General features: G+C 56.2%; 2 long non-coding RNA genes across 3 annotated transcripts; both read right to left on the minus strand.

Moving 5' to 3' along the window:
• Positions 1-6,743: 6,743 nt before the first annotated feature.
• Positions 6,744-8,913, minus strand: LOC148056981 (uncharacterized). Of its 2 annotated transcripts, none has more exons than XR_015702038.1 (3): positions 8,853-8,913; positions 7,894-7,993; positions 6,744-7,368 (listed from the first exon to the last, which is right to left on the minus strand). It is a non-coding gene; the product is annotated as an uncharacterized LOC148056981 (long non-coding RNA). The 2 variants fall into 2 exon arrangements; XR_015702040.1 differs by having other exon boundaries at positions 6,744-7,371.
• Positions 8,914-14,692: 5,779 nt separating this feature from the next.
• LOC148056982 (uncharacterized) lies at positions 14,693-16,936 on the minus strand. Its single transcript, XR_015702055.1, has 3 exons — positions 16,273-16,936; positions 15,911-16,020; positions 14,693-15,585 (listed from the first exon to the last, which is right to left on the minus strand). It is a non-coding gene; the product is annotated as an uncharacterized LOC148056982 (long non-coding RNA).
• Between the last annotated feature and the right edge of the window lie 8,814 nt (positions 16,937-25,750).

The raw sequence follows: 25,750 nt of genomic DNA on the forward strand, positions 1-25,750 counted from the left end.
TACTTACCGCCCTGCCCTGCGGCGTGCAAAGGAATGAGACGTGAAACAGGGAAAGCAAAGGGGCACGGCGGCCCCTCAGCTGGCCGCACCAGACGGCCGTAGAGCCCTGCCAGTTCCCTCGCTGCTCTGGACGGCAGCGCAGCTCCGCGCTCCCTGCCGCTCCCACCAGCACGCGCGGCGCCCGCGCTTGGCCGCCTGCAGCGCGCGAGACTCGGGAGGCTGGAGGGGCCGCTCGCCTCCTTCGGCTGCTTCATTTGCCGCCTTAAAACAATCGCTTCCACGCTCCCTTTCTTCATTTCAGACCCCTCTCCACATCTCCTGGCCTGCAAGCCATTTGCAGCAAGCAACACGGCTGAAATCCTGTGCTGCTAGACACCTAGCTGTCATCTTGCTCCCACGCCCAAAGGCTTTGGGAACCTGAACCCCCTGCTTGGTTGGGCATCGAGACTGCGAGGCGAGAAACACGCCTGGACTCCACCAAGCCAGGCGCCTGCCACATCGCTCAGCACGGTGCTACGCGGCTGCCTGACCGACACCTTCTGCCGCTAAAACCAGAGCGCGGTTCCCTTCTGAAGAGTCACCGGCAGCGCGGAGAGTCCCTCGCCTTTCCCTGCGCCAGGTCCCCCGGGAACAGCGTCTCAGTCGGACTGGAGCGTGCAGCAGCCTCCGGTCGTCCCAGCCCCTCGCCCGTCCAGAAAGCGCCTGCCTGTAGCAGCGGCAGAACCGCTGCTGCCCAGAGGGGAAAGGAATGGCTCGGGGCAAAGCTCCCCAGGCTGCCCGTGTCCCGTGCGGAGCTGGGGGTCCAGAAGCAAAGGAGCTATGGGAGGGGGGAGCAGGGGAGCGGGGGCACGAGACTGGAGGGCAGGGGACGCGGGGGGCACGTCACGGGGAAAAAAAAAACCCGCACGGGGGGAAAAACCTTGTGTGGGGGGACGTTTGGGTGGAGAGCACTTGGGAGGGCGCAGAGACAGGCAGAGGAGGACGGGGGGGCGGAGACGGACACGGACGGACAGCGGCTGTGTGTGGGTAGAAAGGTGCACGGGGGGACACGGGTGGGGATGACCTACACCAGGGGGTCCGCCCGGCATAATCCACAGCAGATAACTCACCTGGGATAAGCCGCAACGGATAGTCCGCTCCGGAGAAGGAATCCACGCCAGATAATCCCCAGCAATGCCCCTCAAACTGCCAGCGGTTCACCCCAAATTTGGCCCAAATTGGTGCGGGTTTTGCGTTTGGGTTTTTTGGTTTGTTGGCTTGTTTTTTTGTTGTTGTTCTTTTTTGTTTTTTTCTTTTACATCATACAAAACTTGGGGGTTTCTGCTTTTCAAAACTATTCAGTTCTGGGGTTTTCCGGCGCTTTTCCACATCATAACAATGGGTCATTTTTGGTTTTCTGCGTTAAAATGGGGGGGGGGGGTGTGGGGGTGTGCGCGCGCGCTTGCTTTCCAGCTGCACAAATCCAGGCGGATTCGGCTTTCCTGGGAGCCCCAAACCGTGTTGCTCTTGGATATTTTGCTCTTGGACTTGGATATTTTGACACTTTGGTATCTTAGACTTCGGTATCTACTTACAATTCTGTCTATTTAGACTTAGTTATCTGTTTACACTTCCATAGAACCTTTACTTCCATTACACAGACGACCTACTTTGGCTTACTCGGTGACACACGGTAAGCGTAGATACCTCTACCTATCCAGACTTTCTTCTGTTTTCAATTCCTTCATCTACATCATCTCTTTTTGCGTTTTAAACTCCTTTATTTCTTCACATATAGACAAGTTCTTTTTTATTTTAAAACCCTATCTATCTCCATTTAGATTTTTTAATAATTTCTATAACGTAGCAGGTACAGGTTTGTATTTTGAAATCCTTTTCTCTCTCTCTCTCTCTCTAGAAATGAATATTATTTTTCAATATATATATATATAAAGGCGAGAGATTTTCCTCTACTGCAATGCCTCGCACCCGTATTTCCAGTTTTTAACAATTTTAATTACACACACACACACACACACACACACACACACGAGTTTTCAGGCATTTTGGGGCTGTGACCCCCCCTCCTCTGGGGGGGAACCTCCCCGTGACACCTTCATCCCCCACTCACCTGCTCCTCTGTTTCATCATCACACCCCCCGCCCCCAGGGACGTTGGGGTGCCCCAAATGACATCATCACCCCCCAGGCCCCTCCAACACTTTTTCATCACCCCCCCCAAAAAAGGCACAAAACAAGGAAAACAGCCCCGACCGGCAGCTCGCTACTTTAATAATGCCGTTTACATATGTAGGCGCCCCCGAAAAGGGGAGCTCCGCCAGAGAAATAAAATGCGGGCAGCCCCCCCAGCCCCTGTCCCGCAAGCCGGCGGCTGCCCCACGCCGCGGGGGAGCCTGCCAGGGGACGGTGACGCACCTCTCGCTCAGGCTCTGCTCTGCCGTGCTCCCCCTCCGTTCCCGCGCTGGGACGGGCTCCCCGGGGCAGCGAACCTCCCCGCTCCCTCTTGGCCCGGCACTCTCCCCACCAGACAGCCCTCGCTGACGCACCCGCGGGGCACCCGCCGGAGACAGAGCCAGGAGCCTCCAGGCACGGGGCCGGCCCCTTACCCTCGGGACGCTTCACGACCGGCAGGCCAACCTGGGCCGGGGGGGACCTAGCGAGCATCACGAGACGCCTGCAACGAGACACCTGAAAAACAAAAATCCCAAGCGATATTTCCGCATGTGAAAAAAATAGCACAGCAGCGAGTAGAGGAATTCAGTCAGAGCAAGGGAGGGGAGAGCAGTTGAGCTCAAGGAGGATTCGAGGTAAGCAGGTCAGCTCAAAACACAAGACGTCCTTTAAAAGCTAGAGCGACCTGAACGCTTCCCATCAGCATGAAGACTAACCGGTACGATTCCAAACACGTTCTGCGCGTAAAAGTACGCGCTCTTGCCGGTGTTGGAAAACGTCTCACCCCTTCCTTACGGCACGGCTGCAGGGAGACAACCCTGCGAGGCTGCAGGACAAGGGCGTACCGCAATCAGAATCTACGCTTACAGATCCGCCGCAACAGCTACGGCCCTCGCGCTCCTGCGCAGCTTGCTGGCTCGGTCGATAAAGCTGGAAGCGAAGCGTAACGCTTTCGAGGGTAAAAGGAAAACCAGAGGACAAATCGCAGCAATTCGCTTCCTACTAAAAAAGCTGTGCGTGTGCTTATAGACATCCAATAAAAATACTTCTACTGGAGAAGGGCTGGATTTTCCTTTTGCGTTAATTTAACTTGCACAGCTGTGAATCGGTACCAGCAGATTATCTGTCTCCAAGATACGCAGTTATCATTTGACCAGGGGTTTTTTGTGCCTTACGTCATTAGGAGCGACATCTGGCCAGCCGCACTGCCCGAGAGAGATGCTACTGAACTGCCAGGGAAACGCACCCTTGAAAGCCAGACAGAAAGAAAAGTACTTCAGAGCACTCCGTCAAACGAGCGGGGGGGGGGGGGAAAACCCGTAACGTTCAGTTGCCTCTCCTGGTCAACGTTTAGAACAAATACCTAACGGCTCAAATACACCTGAGCAATTGTACGCCACAGCTAGTTGGCAGTTAAAGTTGAAACAACGCCACAGCTAGTTGGCAGTTGCAGTTGAAACAATGCAAGGCAGTTTGTATAGACAATTTTAACTTTTTTTTTTTCCTAAAGTTACATCTAGGGTAGAAAAATCAGTGAGAGAAGAGATCCCCCATACGGTTTTACTTTGCGGGCGGAATCCAATCCCCGGGGCTGCAATGCCTAAGGCTACCAGAAAGGACCGGCAGATTTGCTAACGCTTTTGGCTGCACCGAAGCACGCAGAGGAACGCGTGTTGATGACATCTCGGCTGTTGCACCTGAGAACCAGCGATGCCATCAACTTCCGGAAGACGTGCTGTGCTCGGGTCTTTGGAAGCAAACGGACTTTTCTTTTTTTTTTTTAAGAGAGCGGAAAGTCTCGCTGCTGCTGACTTCTACTGCCAAGCGCATCATCTCTGAAGATCCCCACTCTGATGGGGAGTTCATAAAACACAACTTCTTTGAATGAGAAAGACTTCCATTCTGGAAAATCTCTTTCCAACTGAAGTAAGAAACCACACGCTGTAGGTTAAGGAAAAAGGACGCTGCCGAAGCAGTAACTCACCGAAACCACGTCAGGACTCGCTGTCGCTACTTACAAGGCTGGCAATGCTTCTCGGGAAAGCGACGCCGATTCCTCCTCTTTTGTCCACGTCTCTCCTTGGACCTGGATCGCTTTTAGTATGGGTGCCAGTATCTCAGTAAGCTTTTCAAGTACTACTGTAAGATATTTTCAAAACTTACTGACTGAAAAAGCACACAACAGACGATCCCTCAGAAACATCTGTAACGCGACGCTTCCCGGACACGTCCGCGCTTTAAGCGCAAGATAAGCAGGGCTCAAGAAACGCCATGCCGATGAGGCGACGCGTTCGAGACCCTCGGGAGGCTTACCGAGGGGCCCCATGATCACCAAGAGCTACGGAAACATCAAGACCCGAGAAAGCCAGGGTACGAGACACAGAAGACAGACTACGCAAAAGCAGAACGCACAGACACAGGATGGAACCGCCCTGCCCAGCCAACGTCAGCAGCGTGCTAAGAACAGTAACCCGGTCCTTTTCCCTTCCCAAAGGAGACTGCTCCTGGACAGGCCTCTCCCCGACACCAACTTTATAACCCCTCCCTGCAATTCCTATCCTTGATACCTCCTCAGCCCTCACCCCGCAACTGAGCTTTCAGAGGGCCAGGGATCTGAATCCACCCTCAAAAAAGAAAAAAAGAAAACCACCACACACCGAACTAGAACATTCCTGCACTCACTCAGTTCTTCTTCATCATCTCAAAAAAACCAAAAAACAAAAAACAAAAAACCCCAAAACCTCCCAACCCAAAAACCCACAGCACACTAACAAACTAAAACACAGTGCTGGTATTCAGCATCGGTCTGGTTACTGCCAACCGCTTCTGCGACACCCTCCTCCTCAAAAGCACCGCACCGCTCTGCTCCCCTGCTCCACGCCTGTTCTCAAGAAAGATGCTGCGGCTGTCGCTCGGTGCGCCTAGGATGCCAGGAGACACAAAGTTCCCGTGGCGCTCGGGTGAAATAGCCAGCCCCGTGTGCCTCCCCTCTACCACCCAGCTCACCTCAACTTCTCGGCCGATTCTCAAGGCAGCCAGCACAGCTCCCACAAAACCAAACGGGAAATGATTAACCAACATGCCATTTCATACTTTACTATTAAATGACGACCCGGCTGACAACCACCTCGCCTCCTCCAGCCGCTCCTCAGCGGGAAGCTACGCCCCCTCCGAGGCTGTTAAAAGGGAGGACCCTAAGGAAAGAGAACAACTCCTTGAAAACTAAAGACAGGGAACGGGATAAAAGCAAAAAAAAGTCAATAATGACGGGAATTAGGGCAACAAAGAGAAAAAAATGAAAACCGGGGACAGTGAACTAAAAGAGAGACGTAGGAAGACAATTGAAAAAGCAAAGGTACTAATAGAGACAAGGAAGAATTAAAAAAGGGAAACGGCAAACGGAATACAAGTAGACAGAAGCTTTTGTTGTGGTTTAACCCCAGCCAGCAGCTAAGCACCACACAGCCGCTACGGGGGAGAAAATTGGAAGGGTGGAAGTCAGAACACTCGTGGGTTAAAGGAAGAACAGTTTAACAATTGAAGGAAAAGACAACAGAATAGTAGTAATAGTACTAGTAGTAATAATAATAAACCAATAACAGTATACAAAGCAAGCGATTCACTCTACAGGTGCTCACCACTCGCCGACCGATGCCAAGCACGTCCCCGAGCAGCGATCGCTGACTCCTGGCCAACGACCCCCCGTTTCCCTACCGAGCGTGACGTCACACGGGAGGGAACAGCGCTTCGGCCGGCGCGGGTCAGCTGAGCTGGCTGTGGCGCCTCCCAGCTTCTGGCGCACCGGGCAGAGCACGGGAAGCTGAAAGGTCCTTGAGCGGTGTAAGCGCTACTTAGCGACAAACAAAACGTCAGTGCGTTACCAACATTGTTCTCATCCTAAATCCAAACCGCAGCACTGTGCCAGCTACTAGGAAGAACCTTAACTCTCTGCCAGCCGAAAGCAAGAGGCTTTGAACAGCAAGGGCGATGGAAGAAATAAGGAAAAACTTAATCAATAGCGACAGGGAGCTCCCTCGGAGAAGTAAAATTTAGAAAGCGAGGGCACTAAGGGAAGAGAAGAAACAATTAAACCCAACTAAACCCCAAGGGGAAAAGTCAACATAGAACACTGAAAAAGCAACAGGGATTAGGGAAATAAATGGGAAAATTAAAAAACAGGACAGCAAACTAAAGGGACGGAGAAGGAAAATTCAAAAAACGAGGGCCCTAAGGAAAGACAAGAAAGAATTAAAACATAAATACAGGGGAATAAAGGCAGCAAAGAGGACAAAAGGAGACAGGAGAGTGCTTAAAGGAAGCGGCAATTAAGAACATCAGGAAGTGATTTAAAAACCCGCATCGGTGAACTAAAACGGAGACGGAAAAAACGGAAAAAGACAGAAAATTATTTTTGAATCATTTATATAATACAGCAGATATAGGTTTGTATTTGGAAATCCTTCTTTATATATATATATATATATGAATTCTGTATATATACATATGAATATTATTTTTCTATATATATAATATATATAAAGGCGAGAGATTTTTCTCTACTGCAATGCCTCACACCCGTATTTACAGTTTTGAACGTTTTTAATCACACACACGAATTTTCGAGGCCGATTCCTCCTCTTTTGTCCACGTCTCTCCTTGGACCTGGATCGCTTTTAGTACGGACGCTAATATCTCAGTAAGCTTTTCAAGTACTACTCTAAGATATTTTCAAAACTTACTGACTGAAAAAGCACACAGCTTTTATGACGAAAACAAAGCCTGTTTCTTCTGAACGCCTGAACTCTTACAAACGGCGTCTTTCCTCTTTTAGGACGCAACTATTTTCCCCGATATCATTTCCTAGTAAGCGCACAGAAACAGAAGATTGCGCTTTCAGGAAGGCAAAATAAACGGAGGGAAGTCGGCTTTGCACAGGCAGAACACGCTCCAGCGCAGACCTTCTTTTCCTTTTAGGATCTGCGCTAAAATAGTTCCTAGAAAAACTACAGAAGGAAGGAGAGCTGGCGCATTCTTGACGTTAACTTTGAAGTCCATGCTCCAAGCGCCTTAGGAAAAACGCGGACACGCATCGCGGACGTACCTTGTACTCGCAGACCGCTACGCAGCCTTTCCGTCCGTCTTGCGCTTTCACGGCAGAAGAAAGGGCGACCACGGTGAAACGGCGGCAGCTGACACTCTGCTGAGAGAGGAAAAAAAACCTGTAGCATAAAGCTGGGGAGGAGTCCCAAGCTGCCCGGTTTTGTGAAGTCTTGCGAAGGCTACAGCTGAGCGAAGGAAAAAAGAGCCGTTTGGAACATAGTGCCAAACAACATTCGGCAATAAAACTCGGAGGCGTTTGACACGCGCCCATTTTTTGGTAACTTGCTATTTGCTTCCTGTTATCGTTGTTCTTCCTTCAGAACCTCTACTTGGAGCCAACTTCTTTGCTACCGGTTCAAGCGTTTCCCTTCCTGGTATTACTAGCACACGGGCCCAGGCAAGTCCCTGAACTGCTCTTCCGAACTTCTCCAAACGACAATTACAGCCACGAAAGAGGACTTCAAGAGAGGAAAAGGAGAGGCCGGGCAGCAAAAAAGCTCTGCAGGCTGCCACCAGGCAACATTCCACTTTTTTTTTTTTTCTTTTAAATACACCCCCCCCCTCCCCCAAATACAAACAAAAAAACCCCATGACCTTGTATTTTTTTCCTTTGGGAGCTCACCCCTGTCTCAGCACAGTGTCCTCCACAGAGCAGGAAGCGCAGACGATCTGTATCCCGATCTGCACGCGACGAATCCGTGTTCAGAAGAAATAGGCCAGATCTGTAAGACCGGTGTTATTTTGGGGGTTTTAACAATCACAACGCAATTGCATCGACCGACGCGTTTGTGAGAAAACTCCTTAACTTCTAAACGTAGCACCTCCTTGGGTAAAAAAACGTGTGCAAGACTGAAAAAAAGGGATGATTCAGAGCTCCCGCTCACGATGGAGCCGTGGCGAAAGGAATGAAAGTGAAGACAAACAGCAGCAACAGGAAGTGAAATTCGGCTTTAATTCTAGGCACGTGCTTAAGAGACTCTCCAAGCCCACACCTCAATCCTAGGAGCGACTAGCCCTTTTCTGGAAGGACAAACTTTGTTACTTCAAAGTCCTAGACCGAAGGCTCCACGGAACAGAACGTGCACCGAGCCACAGGCCACCGTGCCACCGACGCTCTGATGGCAAAGAAAAACCAAGGAAAACTAAAGTTTAAAGATCGGTTTCCATCGCGTTTCATTCCTTACGTTTCCACTGGCACCTAGGTGCTCCAAAATGAACTCTACTGACACCGCATGTTACTAACAATTTAGTTCTGCGTATCAAAACAACAGGCTATTTCCAGCTCGCCCATCAAAGTAGCACGACCGACCAGAAGAGAAACACCGGACCCTAAAGAAGGGAACAGGCAGCTCTTCATTTCTCCGAGAGGAAAGTCTGTTCTTTTGCCCGGAAGGCAAACAGCCGAAACTGCCAAGGGAGCACTGCAGGAACGCGGCGCGCTCTCTCAGCTGCAATTTGTCATCGGCTTTTCTGCACGGGCAGCGGCTTTGCCTTTCCTCTGGCTTTGATGTGGCGCCCCTGGAGCGTCCTTGACCCGGCAAGGGTTTCTCCCCGCTCCCGCAGCCCCAGACACGCGATTACCTGAGCGCCGAGCGGAATCACCCACGCGGGATTTTCTTCCCGGGACGCAGAAGGTGACGCTGGGAAAGGAGGAGGCAAAAAAGGAAGCGGTTTGTCCGGCAGCCACGGCCCTAGAAACTACACCTCCCGGCATGCCCCGGGGAACCAACGTGGCCGACCAAAAGCCCCGGATGCCAGGGGACGCAACCCTCCGTGCTTTGGGACCCTGCGTGGACACCGTTCACCGCGCCACCGCCGCACGTGGAAGCCCCGCCGAGCCCCCAGCGTGGCTCCGGGCAGCCCCCGCCACCGGCTGCAGCCGGCCCCCCACGACCGGCGCCGACCCGGCGCCCTCCCACTGCCCAGCCCCGACGCGGTGCCCCCCCGCCGCCCGGCCCCGGACCGGCGCGGCGCCCGCCCGGCCCCGGCGCGGCGCCGCTCGGCACGGAAGCCGCCCGGCTCCGGACCGGCGCGGCCCCCGCCCAACTCCGGGGTCACGTCGCCACCGGGCCCGGCCCGGCGCGCCCCCCCCCCCGCCCGGCTCCGGGAAGCCCCGCCCGCCCGGCTCCCACACGGCACCGCACCCTCCCCGCTCCGTGCCTCCCGCCGGCCCGGCCGCTCCCCCCCCAGGCACCGCCGCCCTCCTCGGGACTTTCCCCGCTCACCTCCTCCCTGTCTGCAGCCGCAGCCCAACGACCGCTCCGCTCCGCCCCAGGCTCCCGCTGGCCCCTCCGCGGGGGGAAGCTGTGCCCACCGCGTGATGCCCGCCCGCAACGCACCGCGCATGGTCTGGGAGGAATTCCAGTTTAATCTCTGTGGGCTGGACGACCTTCTGTATCATCCAGGGGACTTCTCGTTTCACCTCTATGCTCTGGAGGGCCTTCTCGATGGTCTGGGTGGACTTTCGGTGTCATCTCCATGGTCTGCGGAGCCGCCCTATACTCCGGGAGGACTTCCGCTTGCATCTCTATCATCTGAAGGACAGTCTTTAGAATCTGGGATGACTTTCTGTCTCCTCTCTATGGTCTGGAGGACCTTCTCGATGGTCTGGGTGGACTTTCGGTGTCATCTCCATGGTCTGCGGAGCCGCCCTATACTCCGGGAGGACTTCCGCTTGCATCTCGATGGTCTGAAGGACAGTCTTTAGAATCTGGGACGACTTTCTGTCTTATCTCTATGGTCTGGACGACCTTCTCTGTGATCCGGGAGGACTGTGTCGGCCATTTTGGTGGTTTGGACGAGTTATTTTTTTGCCGGGGGGGGTTTGTTTTTTTAAGCTTTTGTGTGCTCTGTGCAGCCCCAGCCCGACGACCGCTCCGCTCCGCCCCGGGCTCCCGCTGGCCCCTCCGCGGGGGGAAGCTCCACCCACGGCGCGATGCCCGCCCCCGATGCACCTCGCATGCGCTGGCGAAGCTCCACCCCCCCAGCGGCAAACCCCGCCCTCTGCAGCCAAGCTCTGCCCTGCACACAGCACGCATGCGCCGGTGAAGCTACGCCCCCTCGGCAAAGCTCCGCCCTCCCATGGCAAAGCTCCGCCCCCCCCGCAGCAAAGCTCCGCCCCTGAGACAGCGCGCATGCGCAGACAAAGCTCCGCCTTTCACATCAAAGCTCCGCCCCCACGGCAAAGCTCCGCCCCAAGACAGTGCACATGTGCCAGTTAAGCTCCGCCCTCACACGGCAAGCTCCGCCCACCCGCGGCAAAGCCCCGCCCTTCAGAGCAAAGCGCCGCCCCCCCTCGGCAAGGCTCCGCCCCCGAGACAGCACGCATGCGCCAGTGAAGCTCCGCCCTCGCACGGCAAAGCTCCGCCTTACCACCGCTAGGCTCCGCCCCCCCGCGGCTAAGCTCCACCCCAACACAGTGCGCAGGCGTGGTCTCCAGGGGCGGGGCCTGTCGCTAGGGGTGGTGCCCTTCCCCTGCCCGGGGGCATCCAGGGGCGGGGCCCGGCGCTAGGGGCGGGGCCGCTCCACACCAGGACCGGGGCATTCGGCGGGGCGGGGCTGCAGCGGAGGCGGACGCCGCGGGGCGGGGCTGCAGCGGAGGCGGACGCGGCAGTGCTAGCAGCGGCAAGCGCCTCCCGTGCGGCGAGAGCGGCGCTTCCTTACCGGGAGGCAGCAACGGCTGCGGCGGCAGCACCCCGCGGCCACCGCGCTGTCGCATGCCCGTTACCGGCCACCGGCACCGGCGACCACGGGGACGCCACCGCCCCTGCGCGGCTCCCGCCCTGCAGTACCCGCTTTTGGCCGCCAGGCGGCAGCACCACACCAAGCCCGGCGCTCCGACCGCGCCCCGCGGGGAGAAAGGACTCGCCCCCCGGCCCGCCTGGGGCCGCCCGCAGCCGCCGCCGCCGCCGCCGCCTTACGGGGGGGCGGGGGGTGTCACAAGCCTCGCCCTTCTCTGCCCCTGCTCCCGCTCACAGCCCACGCAGCCACAGCCATCGCCTCGCCACCAAAAAGCACCCAAGCGGCTCGAGCATTTCAGTCCTCTGCACTTGACAGCTTGCAGTGGCTGCTGGCCCTTTCTCTCCGCGCCCCCCACCCCAGCACCCAGCCGGGGGACGCAGCACAGGGAACCTGGTCAATACCTTTGCCTTGCCTCGGCTTTTTTGCCCCCAGAAAAAGCCCCCGGGAGTGCTGGATTCATCTGCATGTGGCATCAGGGGTGGGAGAGTGACACCAGCGAGTCAACAGACCCTGGAGAGATTTTAGGAAAAAAAATAAAAAGATCAGAACCAGAAGGGTAAAACTGAGAAAATTCACGGATTGAGATAAAACCAGTTCAACAACCACAGCCACCATTACAGAAAAGAGGAAAACTAAAAATCTAAGAGAAAAACAAAAGCCAATGCAGACAAGCGATACAACTGAAAACAATTGCTCACCACCAAGCGACTGATGCTCCGCCAGTCCCTGAGCCGCAGCCCCCCGCCAGCCTCCCCCCTCATTTTATGGCTGGACGTGACGCACACGGTGCGGGATGTCCCCTTGGTCGGCCGGGGTCCGCTGTCCCAGCCCCCTCCCCTCCCAGCTTTCTGTGCCCCCGCCTGCTCGCCGGCGGGGCAGGGTGAGGAGCAGAAAGGGCCTTGACTCTGTGCAAGTGCTGCTCGGTGACTAAAACATCCCTGCGTGTGTTATCAACACTTTTTCCAGCACAAATCCAAAACACAGGGGCAGGGAGAGTGGGATGGGAGCAGGGTGCAGGTGGTGTCTTGCGGAAACAGTCATTTTCCAATTAGCAAAACTGCTAACTGCTTGTGCCTTGGGAACGGAATTTGGGAGGGAGCTCAAAGAGATGAAAGTGTTTGTTTAAGTAACAAACTGTGGGCAACTAACGGCTCCAGCCTTGAGGAAGAGCTCACAGACCGATAAAAGGGAGCATCTCGGCACCAAAGACTGGACGGTGGCCAGAGAAGCGTGAAGTTTGATCAAACTGCAGAAAGTGGGCGAAAGGTAAATGTGGCGAGGGGAGATCGTGACCGCCGACTCAATTCAGGACCGAAAAGACTTGCCCCCCCACCTGAAAGGAGCTTGCGTGCTAATTTACATAGCAAGCGAGGCTAATTTAAGTACAGCAAACCAATAGTGTATGAAATGTTAATCACCAACCGGTAAGTGTAAATTTAGGCAGGTTTATACCGATCTTGTAACCTGACAAATACACTGCCGGTTTGTGTGAGGGTGTGCCTGACTTGTGGGAAATCGCCAAGCACCCAGCTTTGCGCAGACCTGAAATAAGTGATCAATGTCTCTCCTGAGTGGGTGGTTATTGGGCCGTTGCACACCGGGCAAAGGATCCGCTTTTTGGACAGCACAGGGAGTGGGTGGGGGGTGTTGGAGTTTGGGTGGGGGCAATGGGCAGATGGGGGGTGCAGGCAGCGCCCCAAGGGTCCAGAAGCAAAGGGGCTATGGGAGGGGGCGAGCAGGGGAGTGGGGGCACAAGACCGGAGGGCAGGGGACGCGGGGGGCACGTCACGGGGGAAAAAAAAACCCGCACGGGGGGAAAAACCTTGTGTGGGGGGACGTTTGGGTGGAGAGCACTTGGGAGGGCGCAGAGACAGGCAGAGGAGGACGGGGGGGCGGAGACGGACACGGACGGACAGCGGCTGTGTGTGGGTAGAAAGGTGCACGGGGGGACACGGGTGGGGATGACCTACACCAGGGGGTCCGCCCGGCATAATCCACAGCAGATAACTCACCTGGGATAAGCTGCAACGGATAGTCCGCTCCGGAGAAGGAATCCACGCCAGAGAACAAATCCACTCCAGATAATTCCCAGCAATGCTCCTCAAACTGCCAGCATTTCACCCCAATTTTTGCTAAAATTAGCAGTGTTTTTTGGTGGGGTTTGGTTTGTTTTTTGGTTGTTTTTTGTTTTGGTTGTTTGTGGTTTTTTTTTTTTTGCTTTGACATAATACAAAACTTGGGGGTTTCTGCTTTCCAAAATATTCAGTTCTGGGGTTTTCCGGCGCTTTTCCACATCATAACAATGGGTCATTTTTGGTTTTGGTTTTCTGCATTAACATGGGGGGGGCAGTGTTTGCTTTCCAGCTGCACAAATCCAGGCGGATTCGGCTTTCCTGGGAGCCCCAAACTGTGTTGCTCCCCCCCTCCAAATTGTGTGGCCCCGCAGGGGAAAGTCCCCGTTTGGGGGAAACTGGCCCCAAAGCGGGATGGGAAAAGGGGGAAGGGACAGCTTTGGAAAGTGCTTTTATACCTTCAAGAGAGATTCGAGGGGGAGGTTGAGTTTTTAAATCCTTTCTATAAACAGGGTTTCTTTCCGTTTTATAAACCTTCTGTAGCATAGACATTTACACTTACGTAGCTAGTTACACATACACATATTCAGGCAACAGAAACCTTTGATGCATATTACCTGTTTACACTGATATGTTATATCTATTGACACGTACGTGCCTATTTACACTTTCATAGATTTACGCTTAGATATCATCTCTACTTACACGTCTGTGTCTATTTACACTTCGTATTCTATAGAACATCTATTTAGATGACCTGGCTGTTTAGACTTGGATATTTTGACACTTTGGTATCTTAGACTTCTCTCTTTAGACTTCGGTATCTACTTACAATTCTCTCTATTTAGTCTTAGTTATCTGTTTACACTTCCATAGAACCTTTTACTCGGTGACACACGGTAAGCGTAGATACCTCTACCTATCCAGACTTTTCTCTGTTTTAAATTCCTTCATATCCATCATCTCTTTTTGCATTTTAAACTCCTTTATTTCTTAACATATAGACAAGTTCTTTTTTATTTTAAAACCCTATCTATCTCCATTTAGATTTTTTAATAGTCTAAAACCCTTTATATAATATAGCAGATACAGGTTTGTATTTTGAAATCCTTTTTTTATACATATATAAGCGAATTTTTTTTATATATATATATATAAAGGCGAGAGATTTTTCTCTGCTGCAATGCCTTGCACCTGTATTTACAGTTTTTAATGTTTTTAATGAATTTTCAGGCATTTTGGGGCTGTGACCCCCCCCCTCCTCTGGGGGGAAACCTCCCCGTGACACCTTCATCCCCCACTCACCTGCTCCTCTGTTTCATCATCACACCCCCCGCCCCCAGGGACGTTGGGGTGCCCCAAATGACATCATCACCCCCAAGGCTCCTCCACCCCACCCCACCCTTTTAATTCACCCCCCAAAAAAGGCACAAAACAAGGAAAACAGCCCCAACCGGCAGCTCGCTACTTTAATAATGCCGTTTACATACGTACACGGCCCCCAAAAAGGGGAGCTCCACCAGAGAAATAAAATGGGGGCAGCCCCCCCAAACGGTTGCAGCCCCCCCCAGCCCCTGTCCCGCAAGCCAGCAGCTGCCCCACGCCGCGGGGGGAGCCTGCCAGGGGACGGTGACGCACCTCTCGCTCAGGCTCTGCTCTGCCGTGCTCCCCCTCCATTCCCGCGCTGGCTTGGACTTATCCAAGGGCTGCAGTCCCTTAGGGGTTTACCTGCTCCAAGCGGAGCCTTATCTACGAGCCAGTCTCTCCAGGAGTATACCTGCTGCGGCACAGACTTCTCCACAGTCACTTAGAGGTGCACCTGTTCCAGCGTGGCCTTCTCCACGGGCCACAATGCCTTCCGAGATATACTGGCTCCAGCATGGCCTTACCCACAGCCACGTTCTCTTCAGAAGTAAACCTACTCCAGCATGGCCTTACCCATGCCCACACGCCTTGAGGTGCTCCAGCATGAGCTCATGCACAGCCACCAATGCTTCCAGGTGTACCTGCTGCAGCGCGGACTCATCCACAGCCACCGGTGCTTCGAGGGGTACTTTCTCCAGCGTGGCCTTCTCCTTCAGCCACAGTCCCTTCAGAGGTATACCTGCTGCGGCACAGACATAACCATGGCCACAGACGCTTCGAGACATACCTGCTCTGGCATGGGCTTACCATGTCCACGGATGCTTCGGGGTGTCCTGCTCCCGCATGGACTCATCCACAGGTCGCAGTCCCTCTGACTCAAGGTCAGCTGTCCTGGCCGTGCCCCCTCCCAGCTTCTTGTGCACCTGGCAGAGCATGGGAACCTGAAAAGTCCTTGACCAGTATAAACACTACTCAGCAACAAACAAGACATCACTGCGTTATCAACATTATTCTCATCCTAAATCCAAAACACAGCACTATACCAGCTACTAAGAAGAAATTTCACTCTATCCCAGCTGAAACCAGTACCAGTCCTTGCACTGCTGCTGCACATCTTGCTGGCTCGGTCAATAAAGCTGGAAGGGAAGCGTAACGCTTTCGAAGGTCACGAAAGCTTTCACACGCTCCAGCGCAGACCTTCTTTTACTTTTAGTATCTGTGTTAAAATATTTCATAGAAAAACTACAGAAGGAAGGAGAGCTGGCACATTCTTGACGTTAACTTTAAAGTCCATGCTCCAAGCGCCTTAGGAAAAATGCAGACACATATCATAGATGTACCTTGTACTCGCAGACCGCTATGGACCATAGCAGCGCACAAAAGAGAGGGGGCCAGGGGAGGGGCAGGGAGGGCCCGGGGCACAGACGAGGGGTGACAGGTCCCCGAGGGCCCGGGACTCACCACAGCTCTCGCTCTCAGCGCTGCCGGGAGAATTGGCCAGTTCAGACGCTTCTTCCTCCTTCTCTCCTCCCTTCCTCTTCTGTAACTCCAGTCACTCGGCTGTCCTCCACCTAAGAGAATACGTGGATATCTTACAGCTCTTATGAGACAAGGTTTCCTAGACATGTAGCCTCGCTTGCTTGTGCACTACGCGGCTGTACCACACTTTGGGTTATGCATACAGGCCCTGTGGTGCACATCGGCTGTCTGGCCTGCAGTGCACTGCAAAGAGGGATCCCTTCCCACCCAGAGGGGCAGGCTCTCTCTTGCCTGCAGCGGGAGGCAGTGGTCAGCCAGATGGCCTTCCGTTTCTTCTTCTTTACCTTTCTCCAGCCTCTCCGGCTTCAGCCGCGGCAGCTCCTGTCCACAGCCAGTAATCGCTCCGCCTGTCCCTTTTCACCCCCGCACTGCAAGGAGAGTGAGGTCAGGCAGAGACAACCCACGCAAGCCTGAGGCAGGTGCTGTCAGCAGCATCCCCACGGGAGGAATGGACAACCGCGTCCTCAGCATGGCCTCTGGCACAGGGAAAGAAGAAGCGGCGACCGTTATTACCGTAGATCACCCCTGGCCTAAGCCCTTCCTTCTGCAGAGGCTTCTGGAGACACTGCTCCTTCCCCGCACTGCTGGTAACGGCACCCGCGTTAAGGGAGAATCCAGCCCACTTGAGAGCCAGCTTGTGGTCTTCACAACAGGGCTTGGGGGCGATCTGGTGCTACGGGACAGGCTTCAGGGGAGGTGCCGGAGCAGGGGGCAGCTGCACGGGGCCAGGAGAGGCTCGGGGGAGCTCTGGCGAGCTGGGGAGGCGCCCGGGGGCTGCCCCTTCTGTCAGCTCTCGGGTAACTCCCTGGGGCAGACCGGGAGCCGGCCGCAGCGGGCAGGCTGAAGCTTCCCGTCCCGCCACCCCCGGCGGCCAGCGGGCAGGAGACGCCCCTGCAGCCGCCGAAGGGGCTCGCTCGCCTCCCTCGCCCGCCGGGAACGGCGCCCGGCGCGCCGCCATGCTGCTGCCGCGCGCCGCGCACGCGCCGATGCCGCCGGCGCGCCGGAGGGGCCGGAGCCGGCGCGCGAACGCGGGCTGCGGTACCGCATTTGCGCCACGAGGCGGCAGCAGGGAGCACCCGGCGCGCGGCGCCTGGCTGGGGCCGCACCGGCGCCGCCGTCCGCGTTCCGCGCGCCGAGCGCCCGCCGACAGCGCGCCCGCGGGGAGCGGGGGGGGGGGGGGGGGGCAGGACCGGGCGCGGCGGCTCCGCCCCGCGGGCGCCGCACGGCCGTTACCGGCGGGCGGCAGCGTGGAGCACGGCGGCGCCTCCGCGCACCGGCGGCGCCGCAGCTGCAGTGCCGCACCTCGGTCGCCGGGCGGCAGCGGCGCCTCGCCCGGGGTTTGTCCGAGCACAAGGCCGCCCGGCTCCCTGAGCCCGGGGTCGGGCCTGGGGGAAGCCCGCGCGCCCCGGCCCTCCTGCGCGGTGAGGCAGGGAGCGGCTGTGTGCGAGCGGGGAGCCCCAGGGGGACGGGGCAGGGCCCCAGCAGGGAAGCCGGGGAGTGCCCCGGAGCGCGGCCGCGGGGCCAGCCCCCTCACCCGGTCAGCGAGCCCGCGCCTGGGCAAACCGAGAGGCAGCTACAGGCACGCAAAAAGCCGTCCGGTCCCTAAAGGTGCCTGGGAAGCTCTGCTAGCCCGGGACGGGGCTGGGACTGAACCTGTCTCCCGGGCTAGGACATGGGGGACGCTGCTGTGCTGGTGCTGCAGGGAGCCACTCTCAGGGAAGGCTTGGACCACGGGTCGAGTTGAGCCAAAGCCCCTGCCCTGCAGGGTGTAAAACCTGACTGGCTGCAGAAGGAGCTGACGGCCTCTTCCTGCCCCTGTCCCCTCTGGGCGCGGGGCAGTGCAGGCTCTGGGGTGAGGCTGATCCCATGCCACGTCCAGGGCAGGGCTGAGGAGGGGCTCCAGGAGGAGCAGCCGGCTTGCCCAGCCCGATCCTCATCACCTCATTCTCCTGCCGGGACAGCACAGCTTCCCTAGTACCCCTGAGCCCACCTTCCCTTTCCCATCCCCAATGCGCCCTGCCCCACTGGCAGGGTGAGGCCCCTCACAGAGCTCTCTTGAGAACAAGCTGACATGTTTATTTACAACAATAGAGCTTTTTTGGAAAGCAGCACCTGCACAAAGTCTGTCCCTGCAACTCCACAGCATGGCAGCTGTGATCAGAGGCAGAGCTCCCCAGAGGCGGGGACACTTCGCCGCTGGCAAATCTTCTCCAGGACCAAGCAGAGAGTGTTCCCAGTCAGCACCACTGCAGCATCCTGGGCACCATGGCCTTGGCACAGGTGGCACGAGCACACGTGCCTGGTGGCAGGGGCACTGCGGCGCTGCTGCAAGTCCTGGCTGGGCATTCCTTCTGAGCCCGAGGGTGTTAAGGTGGGAGGTGGCACAGCCATCTGAGCTGGCATTCCCTGTGGGAGTCCAACACAAGTCCATCGCCCTTGCAAGTCCACGCTCCTGGAGGTGTCCCAGGACCATTGCCCCCAGCCTGAGGAGCTCTCAGAGGTGCCAGGGCACTGCCTCCTTGAGGACCACCACCTTTGCACTTCATGGCCTGCCTCAGCCCCACAGGGCTTGGATGCTGCACTCCCCTCCGTGCTGGTGGTCCCCTCCAGAGGGACTGCAAAGGTCAGGTGGTAGAAGCTGTCATCTGCAGTTCTGGCCTGTGCCTTGCAGCAGCCCCAATGGCCTTGTGGGGCTCCTGGGGCTGAGGCCACAAAGCCTCCACAGGGCACCCACACGTGAGCTCCTTGACAAGGCTCAGGCCTCAGATCTGTAGCAGGGAAACCCTGCGACGAAGCCTGGGGAGACCGCAGTGGATGCTTGCCCTGCCAAGGCCTTCACCATCCCCTGGGGCATCCTCAGGGCTTCACCTGTGGCAGCCATGCCCATCTCATCACTAGAGCTACAGGACGTGCTGGGCAGGGTGCTGGCCTCAGGGAAGCCTGGCCACGCTCCTCCCTGGGCATGGGGCCATAGAAGGGGACAGGCACTGGGTGGGAGCATGGTGTTGTGGAGGCTACCGTGCAGGCAAGGGATGCCCCATGCAACTGCAGCATGCCCCGGTCCAGCTGGATGAGGTGCTTTAGTTTCAGGAAGGTGGGACAGGTGCAGCGTGGCCCCAGGGGCCCAGCCCCAGCCCACACAAGTATTTCCATGGACTGCTGCACTGCCACAGGGAGCCTTTGCAGCTTCATCTCCAGGCATTTCCTTGCAGTGCACAGCCAGAGCTTGCTGCGCACCTCCTGGCTCAGCTCCAGCCTTGAGATGACAAGAGGCACTGCAGCACGAGGCCAGCTCCTGTCTGCACCGTCGGCCTCACACCCGCCCTGGGTGGCGAAGTTGGTCTGACTGCATACATCTTCCTTTGGCAGGATGGAAGCTGATCCTACCACCAGTTCTCTTTCTGGTCCTGCTGGCCCATTATCCAGGCGGGGAAGGGCTGGGGAGGACATAGATAAACGAAAAGGCTGTAGGCACTCCTTCTCCCACGGCGACAGGCCCCAGTCCAGGTGAAAGAGGCTCTTGTGCACATTTCCCAGCATCGGTGGTCAGATGGCTGGATCCCCCACGCTGTCATTGCCACCGAGAGAAGAGTCCAGGTGCTGGTTGCTCACAGAGAGATCCAGGGGACATGTCTGCGCAGCCGGTGACCTGGGGCACAGAGGCAAAGGAGTGTGCACAGACTCCTCAGAGCCATGCTGGCTCTGCAGCTCCTGCTGTCCCTCCCCGGGGCGCCCCACTGTGCTAGCCTGACCCAGGGCCCCCACATGCAGTGCTCCCAGGGGAGCTGCAGGTCCAGCAGAGCGAGCAGTGGTGGGGGCATGGCACCAGTAGGGCCAGGGACTCCTTGGTGGGGTTGGGGTCCCCCCACAGCCTCCAGACTTGCTTCTCTTCTATGTTGTCCACAGTGGTGTCTGCCTTGCCCTGCAGTGGGGGGTACAGCCCACGCCAAGGCAAGGGCTGGCCCTGCCCTGGCCAGATGAGCTTCAGCAGGACCAGTCGGCTCTGCTGCGGTGCTGCTTGCTGCTGGGACAGCTGCACTGGTGTGGGCAGGGACCCCAGCCACATTTCCAGTCCTTTCCTGACCATGCGCATCTTCAGGGCTGAACAGGCCCTGCTGCTACACATGGGTCCAAGGGAGCGGGTGGACCCCAGCTCTACGGTGGCTCCTCCGTCTGGAGTCAGGTATATCTCTCTCAGGCTCTTGGAGGGACTGAGGCTCGTGGGGGAGCCAGAGGAGCTGCAGCCACAGCAGGGCAGGTGGCCTCACTCCACCAGCTCCTCCAGGTCCTGCCATGCTGCCTGCCAGGTGCCAGGGTCCAGCGTGGCTGAGGAGCCTGGTCCGGGCAAGGCCCCGGTCCCAGTCCCTGCCGACAGCACCAGCTGCTGCAGCTCCTGGGCAGCCTCGCTGCAGTGGGTGCAGTTTGGGCTGCAGCACCAGGGCCTGCACAAGGGGCCCACAGGACTACCCGCCTGCTGCCCACCACCTGCAAATCAGGGAGGGCTTGCCTGAGCTGTGGGGGGCCAGGGACATGGGGACAGCCCAGGGACCATCCACCTAGGTTGCTCCGCACCAGGGCTAGGCTGCTCTGAGAGGCTCTGCCCTGGGGACGCACCCGCACATCCCCGGCTGGACCCCCAGGGGACTTAACCTGGCTCGGCTGCCACCATCTCCAGCGTCGCTGGCTCCGGCCGTCATCCTGTGGGCACAAGAGCATGGCACAGTGACCCACCTGGGGCCAGCCCCCACCCTGAGTGGCCCCCCTGGCCCCCAGCAGCCCCGTACCTGTTGGTGACGGCTGGTGGCAAGCAGAATGGCCCCAGCAGCCAGGAGCAGGATGCTGAGGCTGAGGAGAAAGCTGCCGTTGCTCATCATGCAGAGTCCAACACAGCCACACAGGGAGGTGTGGGATGGTGGCATGTGTTTTATGATAACCATGCTGCAAGGCCACAGCCCTGCAGGTAGGGACACCTCAGTGATGTCACAGCCCTGCATCACACCAGCGCTCACCCCCGCTGTGGGTACCAGCCTGGCACTGCAGCCACCCAGAGCAGGGGCCCCAGGGCTTTAGGCATCCTGCTGCCACGCACTGGCAGCTTCCCATCCCCATGAGCAGATCAGGGATCCCAGTCCCAGAATGGCAGACTGGCTGAGATTGGCAAGGAACAACCTGGTCTAGCCCTCCCTGCTCAAGCCGGGCCACCTGGAGCCCAGGACCACGTCCAGGTGGCTTTTGAATATCTCCAAGGAAGGAGACTCCACAAGCTCCCTGGGCAGCTTGTGCCAGTACTCGGTCACCCTCACAGTGGAAAAGGGTTTCCTGACATTCAGGCGGAGTCTCCTGCATTTTGGTCTGTGCCCACTGCAATATCTGATTTTCCCCAAGTGCAACATTTGAGCTTGGGCAGGACATGGTGCCCCTGCCAGGGGCTCCTCCGTCCAGGGTCACAGAGATGTCACTCAAGCTCTCCAGGCAGGCTGAGGCTCAGCTCCAGCTCTGTTGTTAAAATATCATCATTAATCTAGATACAAAAGAAAATACAGACTGCTTTGGTGGCTTCTGTCAGGGAGCACCAAAGACCGGCTGCTCCCCAAAGGATGGGGACGGCCAGGAGGCACCCCAGCACAGGCAGTACCCTCACTGGTAGGGTGCAGTCCCATGGGGCCTGAGCACTGTGGGCAGAGCTGGGGCTGGTAACTGGGTCCATTGACAGCCCCAGCAAGTGATGAACAGGTCCAGGGTCCATCAGGAGCATGGGGCTAGGGGTACGCTACAACATACATCCAAGGGGTCCATCCAGGAGCAGAGCTGCCTACGGCACAGGTCCAAGGCATCCGGCCAGGAGACCGGGCTGCAGACCAGCACAGCTACAACACAGCTGACAGGGCTCAAGGCTGAGCCCAACTGGGACTCCTGCGGCTGTGGGTGTGGGGCTAGGTGAGGCTGCTCAGGGAAATTAAATCCTATTAATGCCCTCCAGGCCCCGACAACTTTAAAATAAGTCCAAAAGTCAGTTCACACTGAATAAGCTCATTTATTGCTCCCTTTCAATAAAGCAAGTGAGCTTACAGAAAATGGTGCCATTCCACCCACTCTGGAGCTAGATGACTACTAGACAGGGAAACACAAATTGAAGTTATCCTTCCTGAGATCTTCATGGCTTTAGAGCTACTTTCCTGTGCTCAAAAAACACTCAGAGAGAAAAAGCCTATATTATATGAAACCAGAAAGAATGCTGGTGACTACTTCACTGAGAAAACTACAGGTTTTTCATCAACATGAAGAAAAGTGAAATGCCCTGGGCAGAATTATCCAATATTGATTACACACCCATAATAACAGGGTTCAGGCACTGAGCAAGCCTGGCCTTGTGGGTGGCAGAATCGCCCAGTAATTCCTGCCTGGCTTCTCTTTCCTTCTTCTCTAAAGCTGGAAAAGCCCCTGTAAAGCCAAGTAAGCAAATCTGTAGAAACAGTCACAATCAATACCCTTTCAAGAAATACTCTCCAAAAGAACATGCTGGAGGTATCTGTGCTTCTCACCTGCCACAAGTGCCTCCAGCAGCCACATCACCCCACCACCACAAAGGTGGCACACAGAGGTTGCTGTGGGATGTGGATGTTATAGGGCCCATTAAATGATGGCACTCACCTGCAATTAGACTCCCTAGGCAACGTCCTCACAAAAGGGATAATCGGCACGCCCCTAATTGCCCCCACTCCCCCTGGTGCTGTAAGGGTATTGCTAAAAAATTTAGTTTTACGCTACCCAAGAAGAAGGTGGTCTGTAAGTGCTTACAGACTGTTTTCTACACCTTCGATGCCAGAGGTTGCACGAGCAAGAGGGGACAGAAAGAGAAAAAAAAGTGGGTTTAAATGATGTTAATTTAAGAGCAACTCAAAGCATTGGTCTGCATCAGGTGGGGCAGGGAACAGAAATAGCCAAAGTTGGCTTCGGGCGCATAGAGGTCAGGCAAGACATGCTTAGTCCTCCAGTCTGGCGTTACCATCCCAGAGCACACGGCGAAACTGCCCTCAGGGGCCTCCTGGGCTCCTCGCTGCTTTTGCAGCTCTCTGCTGGGGAATGACCTGACCCTCTCGAGATGGTCTACAAAGCCCTAAAAATTTCAGGAGATCACTTGTAGAAAAACAGGTTGCAGCCAACTTTCGGGAGAAAGGGCTCTTCTGCTTGAAGGTGCTTTGAGTTTGGGTCTCTCTAGGAGACAGGTCTTGACACTGGATCGAATCACCATCTTAATGCAGAGACGTTAACTAAAACAAGCAGCCAGGACCACATTTACAACCACTCAAGTCACACCTGCATCTGCATGGCCCGAGTTCCCACTCTGCCTCCTTCATTTACCAGCACACGTGCTGGGCACAGAGCTCACAAAATTGCTCAGTCCCTCTTTCTCCACAGAAATCCACAAATCGGGCCACCTCCTCCACCAACTGCTAATAGTCGCAGCCTGAAAGGGGAACAAAACTGAAAAACCCCACGTGGTTCATTTAGATGGCCTTTGAACTCACATTTCTCCGCTTCTCATTGTGGCAAGTTTCTTCAAGCTTTGCCTAAAAATAAAACATCAATGAGGACAAAAGGGTTGTTTCTTGTAAAAGTATCCCCTCCCCTTTCAGGTTTCTGCATAGCCAAGAAAGCTTAAATATCTATATCCATGTGTGTATATATAGACTCTCTGCCTATTTATTTATTGACATAATATATGCACAGTTTTTCATCAGTCCTAAGCAATCTCCATGCTTTGGTGCTGAGCAGCAATCCAAGCCAGCAACCAGCCGCTGGCTGACACAAGCCCTGGTGGCGGCAGGATAACTCATGCTGTTCCAGTTTAACGTCAGCCTCGGGTGAGCCCCGTCAGCACTCAGGCCCCTATTGCGCAGTGGTTACAACTCGTGGTTTTTCTGTTCACTGAGTAACAATCTCCAATTCCTCCCACCAGGAACTTTGCTGCAAACTGATAGATTTATTAGTAGCCCTTGGGAATTTTTCTAAGGCCACCCGCTTTTTACAGCCAGAGCACTGAACTGCGCTGCCTTCCCAGCCTAATTTATTCTCGACTTCCCAGTGCCGGGAATGAGTGGCAGGACGAGGCTATAGGACAGACCACCGCAGGGAATCCCAGCCCACAGGAAGCCCCGGCATGATGACGATGCATGAGCCTGGCATGCCGGGGCGCCGTGTCCTTGGGGCTGGGACCCAGGTGGCCAAGGGTCCCCGCCAGACCCAGCAATGGGGCCAGAAGTCAGACCTGGCACTCAGCAACCCAGAGGCAGCACTGAAAAGGTTTTCCATTGCCTCCATCCATCCCAGGCCCTGCTGATTTGGGTTGCATCAGCGCTGTGGCTTGCCAGGAGCAGCACATCCCACCCCTCGCCCCGACCCCAAGCATTGAATGGCTGTGCTGTTTTCGGGGGAGGTCCAAACCGCATTTCCCCCTCCTGGTCCAGCACCTGCAGCTCCGCTGGTGGCCATCCTACCTCGCTTCCCCTTCCTCACCCTCTGGATGGCAGCAGCCGCCCTGCCCAGGGCTCTGCCTCCCCTCCCAGCGCCCACAAACCTGTGAGCACGGCTTGCTCTCCGCTTTGGCATTTGATCATTCCCCGTGGTGGTGAGGAAGGAAATTTATTTTGTTAATCTCCAGCTGGGTGCGGCGGCTGAGTTTTGCCTTGCTCTGCTGCATCTCGGTCGCCATGGGACGGGATGGCTCACGGCAGCAGACGCAGCATGGAGAAGCCCTGGTTTGTGTTTGGGAGCTGCTCCTGCATGGTGGAGAGACAAGGCAGGTCCTGTCTGCCCCATGGGGCTTCTCTCCCTCCTCCGATACCGGGGCCTCAGCCGTTGCCAGCTGTGGCTCTCCACTGAGGGCCAGCGCTTAGGCTTCGAAGTCGGGTAGCAGTGAAACCCACGGCTAGATTTTAGGTGAGGCGACCTCACAGCCTGGTCCGAAATGCAGATGGCTCCAAGTTCGTGTGGGAGCCTCCAGCAAGGGGCTCCCCACACCAGGGTTTTCCAGCTACTCCGGGGCCATAGCCCCACACTGGGGCCAGCAAGGCCACCCCCGATGGTGTTCCTGTTGTCCGTTGCCCCTTGCTCCCAGGTGTTATCCTGGCAAAAGCACACACACATCTACGGTCCCCCCCTCCATCACAGCTCTCGCTTCAGCCTTGAACCATGCCAGAACTATCCTGGGAAGAGGAACTAACCAGCAAAAATAAGGGAAGTGAGCCTGTCCATATGGAAAGAGTCACAGCTTTCACAGCAGAAGCTGCTTTAACTGTTTATTCCCCAAAACATGCAGCAGCTGCTCTGTGCCACTGAAGCCAGGGCCCAGCCACGCGCCAGCATCGCTGGGCAGAGCCGGCTCAAGTACCACTGGGACCAGCTTCCTGCGGTTTAGCAATCATAGAATCGTTTATGTTGGAAAAGACCTTTAAGATCATCAAGTCCAACCACTAACCCATCCTGAGCAGGAGGTGCTTTTCCCAGCTGGGGGCATTACAGACCCTGGGGGAAGGACAGGGATGGGGTAGAGGAGGCTGCAGAGGACCCTAATGTAGATGTCGGTATGGGGGGGACACCTGTGCCATGGGCTGACCCCCACGGGGGGAACCTCCAAACACAGCAGTGCCTGCCCCAGGGTCTCGGGCAGCCTCCTCCGCAAGAGAGAAGGGAGACAAGCATTGCACTGTCCCCCACACTCAAACCACACTGCACCATCTCCCCACTTCCTCTCCTCGCCTC

This window comes from Nipponia nippon, unplaced genomic scaffold (assembly GCF_047370975.1).
Source record: "Nipponia nippon isolate SJK-2023a ecotype South Korea unplaced genomic scaffold, ASM4737097v1 scaffold_10, whole genome shotgun sequence".
NCBI lineage: Eukaryota > Metazoa > Chordata > Aves > Pelecaniformes > Threskiornithidae > Nipponia > Nipponia nippon.